The sequence below is a fragment of the Callionymus lyra genome, chromosome 6, assembly GCF_982586985.1.
Source record: "Callionymus lyra chromosome 6, fCalLyr1.hap1.1, whole genome shotgun sequence".
NCBI classification, from domain to species: Eukaryota; Metazoa; Chordata; class Actinopteri; order Syngnathiformes; family Callionymidae; genus Callionymus; species Callionymus lyra.
Genome location: NC_141823.1, coordinates 17,430,083 through 17,442,591, shown reverse-complemented (window position 1 = coordinate 17,442,591; position 12,509 = coordinate 17,430,083). Strand labels below are relative to the sequence as shown.

The window sequence follows — 12,509 nt, the reverse complement described above, 5'->3', positions numbered from 1 at the left end:
TCCAAAGTTTAAGAAAACAGAGTAAAGAGGGAGATTTAACATACATAGTCATACTAGGCAGAACTGTGATACGAGCAGACGCTGGTTCCCGGTTAATCCAGCGTATATCTATGTTGTATGATTAAAGATTACCAGCAGGTATGCAGATCAAGCCACACATCGTAAGGTTCCAACAAACAAGGGGGAAGAGGAGAGCACAAGGAAGTAAAAACATAAAGTCAACAAAATAAAATGTACAGATAAGGGATTGGTACGTGCTTAAAACAATTGTTATAAAACAGACAATGAACACCGCAACAACACCAAAAAGCACATAACTATGCTTTAAAAATAATTTTGCCACAAAAAACACAGTCTGGCGATGTTTGCCTGGTTCCTGTCTAGGCCCTGTTGCTTTTTTGACGATCTGGGTCAGGCTGTGCTGATAAAGTTCCCCTTACACCGTTAATGGGAATGTTTTTGTCCATGCCTGCTGCACAGAGTGTACTTGACTTGACTTTGGCCATTTGAATTGATACACATTTTTAAAAATGATGAATCATCCCAGGGTTTTTTTTTAAATCCATTTACACACATGGACATAGAGTCATTTTGGCCCCAAAACTCAAAGTTTGTCCAGTTTAAATGATTAGCAATGTGTGAGGTTTTAACCAGCGGCCAGTAGAAAAAGCAATCCTGTGTACATAGGCGTACGAGAGTGCAGCAGGTTACAGTTGATCCCTTCGACTTTCTCCTCTTGAGCTAAGACCCGACGACCACCCTCACATCATGTGCTTATCATGAGGTATGAGGCAACCATCAGGGGAGCGATGGCCCAGAGCTGCCCACGGGGGGCTCAGGAGGCGCCGCGGGGGGTAAACAGCGTGGGTAGAGGGGCTTCAGCGGAGAGGTCCACTCCACGGGGGAGTTTGAAGAGGTGAAGCAACAACAGGCGGAATATGACTAAATGTTTGTTTGCGTTTGTTCTGCTCGAACCATAACACAGAAGTGTTGGTGTGTGTTTACCTGAAGAACACAATCATCAAGTTGATGAAACAGTGTCATTTGTTTAGAGTCCACTAGATGGCGGTCTCTGCACTATTTTCCTTTGTTTTGAACGACTGTTCACACTGTTCATCACATCATTTTTAAACTGAAGGCGCCACCTACTGACATTTAAACAACATGATCCTGTTCCATGAAGCTTCACCATCCTATCACTACTATATATATATATATAAATATATTTATTATAGGGCTGCATGATATTGGAAATATGTGCGATATTCGATATTGGTGTCTTGAATTGCGATATCGATATTAATGCGATATTTTTTCCTTCACCTAAAAATGTAACGCAGTCGAGCACAGGTGCGAGTACTGTAAGGGAAGTCCAGGGGTTTAGAAAAGGAAAATGATGTGATGTTTCACTTTCCACGCTTTGGTGCCGACATGATCGGAGACAAATATACCTTATAACGCTCAGTTTCGCCAGACTTGTATCGGTTTCCCGCGAAACTGAGCGACATCAGAGAGGAGCCGCCGGCGCGTCGCGATATCACCAAATCAATAATAAATCTCACCTCCTTGCACACATAACAGTTAATAAATGACTTGACGCTCACAACGAAGACTGGGCTTTTCACTTGCTTTGAAGTTCCTCATAGAAGTACAAATTGACAACTTTACAGAACGTGACACGGATTGGTCAATGTTTGATTTGACTGATTGTTGATCAATGAAATATTATAAATTATCGCACGTTTTAGATATGAATATTGCTCGAGCCAATATCGCAATATCAATATTTTTTCGATGCAGCCCTAATATATTATAAACAAAACTATCAACAGAAAGGGATATCTCCTCAACAGTAGGGTCTAGAATAGTTCTGAATGAATATTTAGAGTTTTCACAAAATACAAACAAATATGTGTTTTCTAGTCTAACTAATATTTGAAACACTGAGGTACTACATCAAATAAAGCTGTCTCCACCAGTGGAGTAACAGAAGTACATTTTAAATAAATTAAATAATTATTCTGTGGCCACAAAATATTAAATTAGTAGTGCGACGAATAAAAACACGTGCAACATATTTGACTCAATTAGAATGAAATTCAATATGAGACAAAGCCAAACTCAAACGAGTAACACTGACGGAGGAGCTGCCGCCACCGTTAATGGTATTATTTTCACCTTAAATTATGTTTCCCACTTAAAGATCTGATCCAGAAACACTGCTGGTCGGCCGGCCCGAGGCTACAAACCCTTCTGTAATAGAGGATGTATTTTTCAACTGATGCAGCAACACATGTAATGAAATACAGCCTCTGATCATCTCGACATTCCTGGTTTTATATTTAGAATCAAAGCCAGACTTTATGTTTCCATGCAAAGATTTAATTTCCACCTGTACGAGTTCTATATCTGCTGTATTTCCTACTTGAAGTGTTCAATTGGGTGTTGATAAAGACCACCAGGGATGCAACCGTCAGGTGTCTGGCTGGTCTGAGTGAGTCGGTGACCCAGAAGATAAAAAGAGAGGAGTCGACATGTTTGCATTTCTGACAGAAGACAGAGCCCCGAGAGAGGAGGAACACTCAGGAGGAAAGGGAGGTGAAATCAACCGACAGCACAAGTGTGTGAAACATCTTGACGAATTATTCTTAAATTGATGTAAAAGTATTTATTTCTGTGAACAATAGGGCAAGTTAGAGCAAAAATAACGTATTCAGATAATCAGAGATACAGTTGTTTGGGCATCACAATTGAAAGAAACATAATGTATACTTATGTTGATGAAACCCAAAGTTCCTGTTAGTGCTCGACATTAAATGTATTCGATTAAACTATGAAGACTTTTGAATAACTTTTTGCACTTCTAACTGCAATGTCATTTCCTCCGCCAGAGGGAGACATTTTCTTAACTCGATTTGCAATAAAATGTTCGGGGATTTTTATTTTTAACAGAGATAAACAACGTTTCGAATCAACTTTTGATACATATACAGGTTTTTTCAAGTCGTTCAATAAATAAAACAAACTCCACAGAGCGAAATTCTTTGAAAACCTTCGAGGTTCGTTTTTACTTATAGTTTTGAGAATCACAAGGATCTTTGTCATTGAATAATAACATATAATATTTATATTGATGAGTTCAATGGAAACGTTTGTCACCAGTGTTTTTAACTAATGTTATTTAACAGTTGTGTGGCTTTCATATAATAAATACAGAATCTATTTTTAAACTAGGGATGGTAAGATGAATCTTCATAAGAAGGTTTCCTATATTTTAGACAGAGTAGGTGGTGTCTCGTGAAAACATTTTGGATCAGTCCATCACCTGAGGCAAAGAAGTAGAAAAACATGTGGGAATAAATAAGTTTGTACTTATCTCCATGTGGCTACGTATATAAAATAGATGATTTATAAAATATGGAATGAAGCTGGAAGCTCTTTGGACACGAAGATACACACTTCTTCTTACATTATGAATCTCCAGAGATTAGTCGGCTGGATTAAACAAACTAAATCTGGAATCTTACCTCTGAATTCACTGGAGAGATAAATAAATCATACCAAAATGTTCTACTTCTGATGGACTTCAACATGATCTTACAGCAAAATTAAGATAAAATAGATGATTTGATAATTCTTATTGATAGTTAAATTACAACAAGAAAAAGCAAATAATGTTAAGTTTGTCCAGACACCACAGGAAATGAGTTAATAGTTCTGAACTGGAAAACAGTTTCATGCTCATGTTGAATGAGTTTGACTGATACAAAAACCTTTTTTGCCGTTATTAACCCCATTCTACTTATATTACAGCTCAGATATCCAACATTTAATTTTGCATAGATTTTATTGAGGGAAACGGCTACTTTAACAGCTTTTTCCACTTCAAAGTTTTACGTTGTCACTTTAATTAAGTACAAAGCATGTGTTGTTTTTTCAACTCTTTCATCCCTTTTCCTATTTTGAGTCACCTACCATCTGTTTCATATGAAAATTAATCAATCAGGTTTTTCTAATCTGATTTTTGCCTAAAACCAGAGAAAAGAGGACTTTTTGGACAAACACTTTCATTGGCCACTACAGATTTAATCACAGCCTGTGATTTAAATGTCTTGAAAAAAGATGTTTTCAAAACTGAAAAGAAAAGAAGCAATGAGAGAGGAACCACCAATCACATGCTTGTCTGCTTTTTAATCAGGGGCCACATTATATATTGTAACAGTTATAAGGAGCATGAAACAAAAAGAAAGAAGACTTTTATTTTTATGAAAACATAAAAGAAATTCTTAAAATACAAAACTTTGGTTTTTATACAATTTTATATACTTGTATAATGAATTTTGTTTGAAGATTCTTAAGAAAAAGAGCATATTCCAAAAAAAATAAAATAAAAAGTACAATGCTATAAAAAAAAAAGGTGAATCATTCATTTTTTATAAACTGTGATTCTAAAAAGAAAAAGGAAAATCAAAAAGGAATTAATAGGATAAATAAAAGGGATTAAAAGACAAGTAAAAGGGTCTTTAAACAGATCTTTAACAGGTTACATGTAGAGTTTAACAAGTAATTTAAAAATATGTAAATGGACATTAGAAACATTTCTACATGGTCAGCTGTATAGTGTTATTTATATAGATAGAGTCAGTCATGTGGCTCCTGACATTTACCAAAGGAAAATTAGTTTGGATTATTTTAGGGAAGATTTTTCCCTCTTGAAATGCTGCCACTGCTGGTAACTCTCCGGGAAATTTAACAAAAATGAGTCTAATATTCAAACCTCTCCACTGAGTTTCCATCCGAGCTCGTGTCCTCTTCTGTCGAGTCACACATGCTCACTGAGGTGCTGACATAATAATATGCCTCCAGCATCATTTTAGTAGCAGCCCCAGGTACTTGATCCCACAGCAGGGAGAATAAAAAGTGTGTGACAGAGAATTCTTCTCTAAAGATCCCACATTAATAGCGTCTGAAGCTTTTGTCTGAAGCCCTCAGTGTTTCCCAGGGTTCAAAGCTCTGAAATGCCAAGAGTGCAGTTGTGGAGCAAAGCAAAGATGGCTTTTATTAACATGATTCATCCTCTTTGAATGGCAGCGACCACAACAGAGAAGCGCCGGCGACATCTGATAGTCTGCAGGAAAGGAAAAAAAAAGGGCCATTTGCCATCTCGCGAGGATGAGTCGACAGACCTGCAGGTCGCGCTCGACAACAGAGACGAGCAACACAATGAGAGTCGATGAGTTTCAGGGTGGCACTGTCAGGAGAGTCAACACACAACCGTGTCTTCATTGTTGCTTATTAGAGAGAAAGAAAAGGCACGGCCGGGCTTTGTTGTTGCACGACATGGTGTGGTCAGGTGATAATGTGCGCAAATAATTGCAGTAGCTACAAAACATTAAAGGCAGAAGTGGAGCTGGAAGATGAAAGAGCTCAGACGGAGCAGTAATGGTCACTGGAGGAGGGGGTTTGTTTTTCCAGCAAAGAAATGTAAATCAATGTCTATTATTCGAGGCAGAGAACCTGGGCTGGCCTTAAACAGTGGTTTGGTCCACAGTTGAGTCATTGATCGGACCTGCACGAGAAGAAAAGGCTCAGAAAGGACAAATATTTTTTTATAATGTTCCCTTGCATTGATTATCACTGTGTGAAAAGTGCAGTATTTTCTTCAAGGTAACATTAGCCTGTCACTCAAATCAAGACTCAAAAATTAAACCTGTGAACTGGTGAAAATGACAAACACAAACTCTATTTGGGATCATCTTGTTGATGATAAACCAGCACCTTGGTGTCGTCTTGACCTTTAAGCTCATATTTTATTGAGTATTGTTTTTTAAGCGCTTTGTGACCCTGGTCTGTAAATGCTCTACAAATATAAATTACCTACTTACTTTAGCTCCTGCTGATTCAGCATTATACTGTTAAATGGCAACTAATGTGTTGATTTAAGTGTCTCTTAAATATATATTGGACTCCATTGTACACATCAGTATGTGTCTGTTTGTACAAAACTCTTATTTCATGGAAATATTTACATTAGAAAATGATCTTAAACACTGAAAACATTTCGTTTTTCTGGAGATTAAATCTTGTTTAGAATAACCACAGCCATTCTACTGTGTTTGGTCAAACATCAAGGTTTTTCATCAATCCCGGAAGTCTCCACCTCCAGGGGACTCGTTGTACAAACAAAGCGGGCAAGATTACAGCCGGATAAAGGAGGAGTGAAGCCATATAATGGATTCTGCTCTCGTAGCCTATCGTTTGCTTTATAAAGTAATAAGTTAAAAACATGGTCATGATGAGGAAATGACTGCATCTTGGAGAGGAAGACTGCAACATTTGAAACATGTGAGTCAGGAGAGTTGGAGTTTCACATTAGTTGCCCTTTAACTTTTTGTTTAGTCCGCTGTTCTTTTTATTATAAGTTAAATTATTATTTATTATTATTATTATTATTTCCATGAGTTAACTTCAAAAGCCCACAGCTGCTCATCATACGAGCAGAAGAAGTTAAGAAATTCAAGCGAAAACATTTGCTATTTTTAATAAAACGTTCCAGCTGAAGCCTCAGGCTCCCGCTACCGTCTTATCCAGCCGAAACCAACTCCTGGATTTAGGAAGTTGAAATAATCACGTTATCTCCAAAAAGCATAGGTTTACAATATTCAAGATTCCAGCTAAGTACGGAGTTTAACCCCATTTATCTTGTTCCTGGGTTCAAAAGAAACTTTCACACAGGGATGTGAGCGAGTGTCAGCGGGTCTATTTTCACACTCATGTGTGAGCTGGGAAAACATTTTTCATAGGAGAGAGTGAAAACATGGTTGTGCAAAAATACCTTCACATCAGATGGGGACGGGGCTGGGGTGCCCCTTCTGCTCCTTTTCAAGCTGGAAAAAGCTTGTTTGATTTCAGTTGAAAATTGTAGTCATAACATGCATACACAACATAAATTGTGTATGTTTTGAAAATTATATATTCACTTATACAAGGCTACGAGACGATCTGTAGTTTTTATAGTATTATTTGATAACCGATAATTTGAAAGGCTGCTGTAAAGCATAGTCGACGCCAAAACACGCCGTATTCGTCTCATTCTGTTCAATAATAACAACAACTCTCTTTTATTCCCCTTTAACCTGGAAACCAAAGCACACTTCCTTTAACTCAGCCAATCAGATTCAGTCTCATGACATCAATAATATTTGAATATTAGGATCGATACATAGAAAAAAGGAGGAAAACGATGTTACAGATCAGAGGAGCTGTGATATAAAAATGACGTATGTTTTTCTGGGAAATGTTCAGGACAGTTTGGGAAAGGTTTATAAAAGTTGCAAGGAGGGATTATGAGGATTTAACATGTACTTGAATTAAATTTTATACAGTCACCCTTTCGCAGATATAATTTACTAAAGAGGTTTTTTTTTTAAACGTAACGCCTGTATTAAAACCCAGACCAGTTTAATTTAAAACAACATAATTAACCAGATGTTATTGTAATAAATTAATAAAAACAATGAAAATGTATTTTTTATTCACTCATTTTAAAGTGAAAACTGGAGGTGAAGACTGCTATTGATGAAGCGCGGTTACATTGACCAATCACAGCAGAGTGGGTGTGGTTGTGGTAAACAACATTTCCTGGTGAATCCAACCTTTTGACCCATTATGTGTCCAACTGATCGTATCTAAACCTGCTGAAGGCCTAAGAAGTTCCATTTCCCACCTTGGACTGAAACCACGTAGAGATCAATACTGTATAATCGACTGGAGTAAAAGAAGAAAAGAGTTCAAGTCTAATAAAAAATATTAAACAGCTTGCAAACATTTCGTGTGACTGTGATATGGTCATGTGTATTTGAAACATTGATATCATCCTTCCCCAAAGTGACTTGTTAAGAGAGGTTGTTGCAAGTGCGTGACTTCTCTCAGTTTACCAGCTACAAACAAACCACTTAGAAAGTCCAGCCTTTTAATCTCACTGGGTCTGTGTGAGGTGGAACCTGTGCCGGCACGTCCGTCCAGACACATCAAACACCAGGAAAACCCCCCCCCCAAAAAAAAGCTCTACCTGAGCTCAATCAGACGCCCTCATCCGAGATCTGGTTTCTGCGCCGACGTTTCTGTTTTTGTATCTGCTCAGGTAGCAAAACAAGAGGCTGGACTTGTGTTGAAAATATTTGCTCCCAAAGTTAAATGCCCAGGGATGGTTTTTTTTTTTCTTTTCCTGCGTCTTGAATTTCAATAAAGACAGCATTGTTTTAGGAGAGATGGCAGCCAAGAGTGTGTTCTGGCCGAGACTTCTTAAACAAAACATGAGGGTTTTAACGTTTAATCTTTGTCGAGTCAGCCACAGTTCAACGTCAACCGTGATCCTCGCCGACACCTCTCGATTTAATTCTCCTCCAAATGAAGAGACAAGCCTGGAGCGAACATTTAAATCCTCCACCAAAACCTCCCTGCCATCTACCTGTGTTCACCTTCCTCCGTCCTTCTCCCCTCTTTGGGCTTAAAAGTCAATATTTAAGGATCCGTTGAAGCTCTTGAACTCTGCAAAGAGCGCCGGGGCCAAAAGGCAGAGGTGGTCAATAAAGTGAGGCGCTTGTTTTTCTTGTCTCTACGAGGATGTGTGTGAATGTGTGTGCAGACACGGGTTAAACATGGTTCTCCTGCACACACACACACACACAGCAGATTGACTCGTAAGATATCAGGGGAGGAACCCAAAAAAAAAAGGATTCGGCTTGAGTGTGAGCTGCCACAGTTGTAAGTACCAGAGTGAAAATAAAAACATCATAATAAAGCTTTCATTCCTCTTCAAAGGTGGCTCTGTTGAGAGGCTGTTGAGGGTTTCCTGTGGTCAACCCGAGGGAGCCGCGAGAGAGTAGCCGAGGCGCCAAGTGAGCTTCTGAACAGTACTTATGTAGCTATGACTGCGGTGGACCAAGATATCTACTGGGATGTTTGCAAGGAAACTGTACTTTAATTAATGTTACAGGGTGCTTGACATCAGCTGTGTCTTGTCAATAGAGGGAGCTGACGAGCCAATTTTTGTACATATTTATACACGATAACCAACTTAAAGGGCAACTAATGTCAAAACCCAACTCTCCTGATTCACTCACATGTTTCAAATGTTGAAGTATTTCTCTCCAAGATGCAGTAAGTCTCTCATCATGACCATGTTTTGAACTTATTACTTTACCCCAACTGAAATCTCAGCGAACGAGAGGTTACAAGAGCTTAGTTCATTATAACGTAATAATGTCTTCACTCCTCCTCGAAACCAGCTGGAATCACCCCCTGCTTTGTTTTATACAGTGAGTCCTTTGCAGGTGGAGAATTTCAGGATTGATGACACACAGTGACAAACCTGATGCTTGACCAATCACAGCAGAGTGGGTGTGGTTATCGTTTATTTTCCAGAAAAACAGTTTTAATTGGGCGGGCCTTAGGCACATTTTCTAATGTAAATTTTCAAATGAAAAGAAAGTTTTGTACAAACAGACACATACTGATGAGTAAAATAGAGTCCAACATCTATTTAAGACACACTTAAATCCACAAAGGTGCTAAAACATCAGGTAAGCATGTGAACTTGTTTTTTAGTGCCTTTTTTGGAAGTTCATGCAGGAATAAAATGAATGATTTCTTGTCTTTCTTTGTAGGCGATCAGGCGATTTTTTCTGATTAGATCGAAACAATTGCCAGGATTCTTTCATCATTACATCAAAAGACACTCATAATTTATGAAAGCGGGATCTGGCACAGTTCCTGACTCCTCATCTTCAAGGTCAAACTGACACTGTTGGACCATTTTTAACCCAGTGGCTGTTTCAACAGGCTGCTGCAAAAAAACAACAAAAATAACGATCCTTGTTATTTTAGTTGTTTTTTTGTTTTTTTGTTTTCTAGTTTGTGTTATCCCTTTCCGTGACCTGTTCATCCCACATTCTTCATATTAATTTTGTGTGTTTTAGTACACAATTGCATGAATAAAATATATAATAATTAAAAAATAATGGTTTAGATAAGAGTTTTATCTGAATCTCAAATACATTAGAACACATTTTATCAAGTTAAACTGAGATTAAATCTTTACTTGTGATAAAAAGAAATGTATTGATTTTTTAAAGCAACACTCTATGAGAATGAAAATATTGTTTCTAGCACCCCACAGTGTCAGAAATGTGTAACAGTAATTACGTTCGATTTCAGATGCCACATTTGTTTACAAAAAAGCTTAATACTTTACAGACTTTGTAGGCAGGTTGTCCAGACAGAGTTACATAGTGAAGAACATTGCTTAAATATTAGCTAGAGTGTTCTACTACATGAGTTATGACTGCTCAAAGTTAAACCTATCTTCACAGAAAATATGGAGAAAAGAAAAAACTGTGACTTATTGTTGCTCAACTGCTAATACAATTTATTTCCAAATTTAAAGGCATTTCCGGCTAAAAAAAAGGGCTGAAATATTATTTTTAACTATAGACAAACACATGATTAAAAATACTCTCTACCCTGGGAGAGAAATAAGAAAACAGAAATCCCCGGCAGTTGCAAGATTGAGTTGCTTCTTTGGGCAGGATGCCAGCGATAAGCAGCACAAGAATGCCATGATATCTGCCATCTAGATGGGCAGGATGAAGGTTACGAGATAAGCGGGAAGGAGGACAGCAGGATTTGTGGACTGCCATGTTTAAGACTTCCTCATCTACAGCTAGATCCCTGGAGAATTCTCTGTGGTCTAGGAAACTTCCTGTCCTCAGTCTGCCAACAACGTACGACAAAGTATAGTTTTTCTTCATGTCCTGAATTATAATTGACATTTGAGCCTGAGCAAGAAGTTTTGCTAAAACAGACCACAAGTGTCTCCAGAAGACCTGACATGCATATTCTCTCCTAGAAGGCCAGACACTGAGGTTGGTCATATAGAAAACAGTGGCTAGTTCAGCTTTTTTTAAAGGAAGCCCCCTGGGCGTCTCCCTGGGGAGTCGTTACGGTCCTGCCAAACTTAGAGCACCTGATAGAGGTTGGACAGACTGTTGGTTGTCCTGGGAACGCCTTGGTATTTCTGGGAAGAGGAAAATCTGTGCTTCAGAAAGTGGTGGAAGATCCCACATATATTTGTCGTTATCGTCCCCAAATATTAAGAAGGATTATTTCTCAGATATTACGATAAATAAACACTTTTTCTGAAGGATTTTCTCAAGAAAAAGAGAATTAATATCACGAAAAGAAGTACATGTTTAAAGATGTGCAACAGTGGTAAGCGCAAGCGCCTCACATTAAGAAGGTTGATGGTTCACTCCTAGCATTGGGAAACCTGCGGCATTTCTGTGTGGCATTTGTATTTTTTGTGTACTCAGGGTTTTCTCCCACAGTGCAAAAACATACAGAGGTTGATTGGATGCCATAAATCAGACCAGAGCAAAGTGCAGCCACAGGGCCACATGCAACCGTTTGACTGTATTTAAAGTAATATTGTGATTATGTAGATTTTACTCCTGTGTTGTTCTCAGTGTTATCTTGACCTTTAAAGTATATATTTTATTGAATATTGTTTTTATTGTTTACGCACTTTGTGACCCTGGTCTAGAGAAGCGCTATATAAATAAAAATTACTTACTTACTCACTCACTCTTTAGCAAATTGTATTATGGCCTTTATACCTTCATTTTCTCTTTGCTTTTTTATTTATTATTTTTTTCCCTTCTCTTCATTTTTCTTTCTTTTCACTTAAAGGCCATCTGTGAGACACTTGTTACAGAATTATATAACTTCTGTTTTTTAATGATTATTACTGTCTAAACGTTTTTTATTTTCAGCAGGTGGCTAGTGACTCTTGACCAGTGAAAATTATACTCTTTTTAGAACCAAAACTCTTCATTCCACATAAATAATGCTAAAACACAAACTCACACATTGGCACAAAGTCTCTAAAAGCTAGAAGACATACAGAAGGCACACAGAACACCATCATCAGCATACAATCAAACACAAATAGATGCAAATATACAAACATCTTGTTGAAACCGGTCCAGAGCTCTTGCTGATTCAGCGTTATAGTGAGATGTTCTTTCTTCATGTATTTAATTGTTGTTTTTTTTGCAGGTCAAGCCATTGTATTTTTAACTTTTTCTTTATCTAAACATCGGTCCGTGAATATAATCCTGACATTTAACCAGTCCAGGGTACAAAAAAGGTTGGGGACCCCTGGTCTAGAGGTTTAAAAGTAAATTAAAAAGATGTTTTTGGGAAAAAATGCCTATTATCATATTTTATATTACTTATTCATTAGCTTTATGAAATGTGAAGGCATAATTTTGAAAAAAAAAATTTTTTTTTTAGTTGTCCTGCAGCTCCTTACTACAGTATATTATGAAGCCCCCTGAGGAAATTGAAATTCCCGCCCCTGCTCTAAATCGTCCATAGATTCAGGTGTGTTTATGAATGGTTGTACGTCTCTCTGTGCTCTATGACACACTGGCAACTTGTTCAGTGTA

General features: G+C 37.8%; 1 protein-coding gene across 1 annotated transcript in view; it reads right to left on the bottom strand.

Annotated features, from left to right (window-relative positions):
• Positions 1 to 12,509, bottom strand: part of gpc5a (glypican 5a) — a 135,983-nt gene that overhangs the window by 106,861 nt on the left and 16,613 nt on the right. The gene's annotated exons all lie outside the window — the stretch shown is intronic.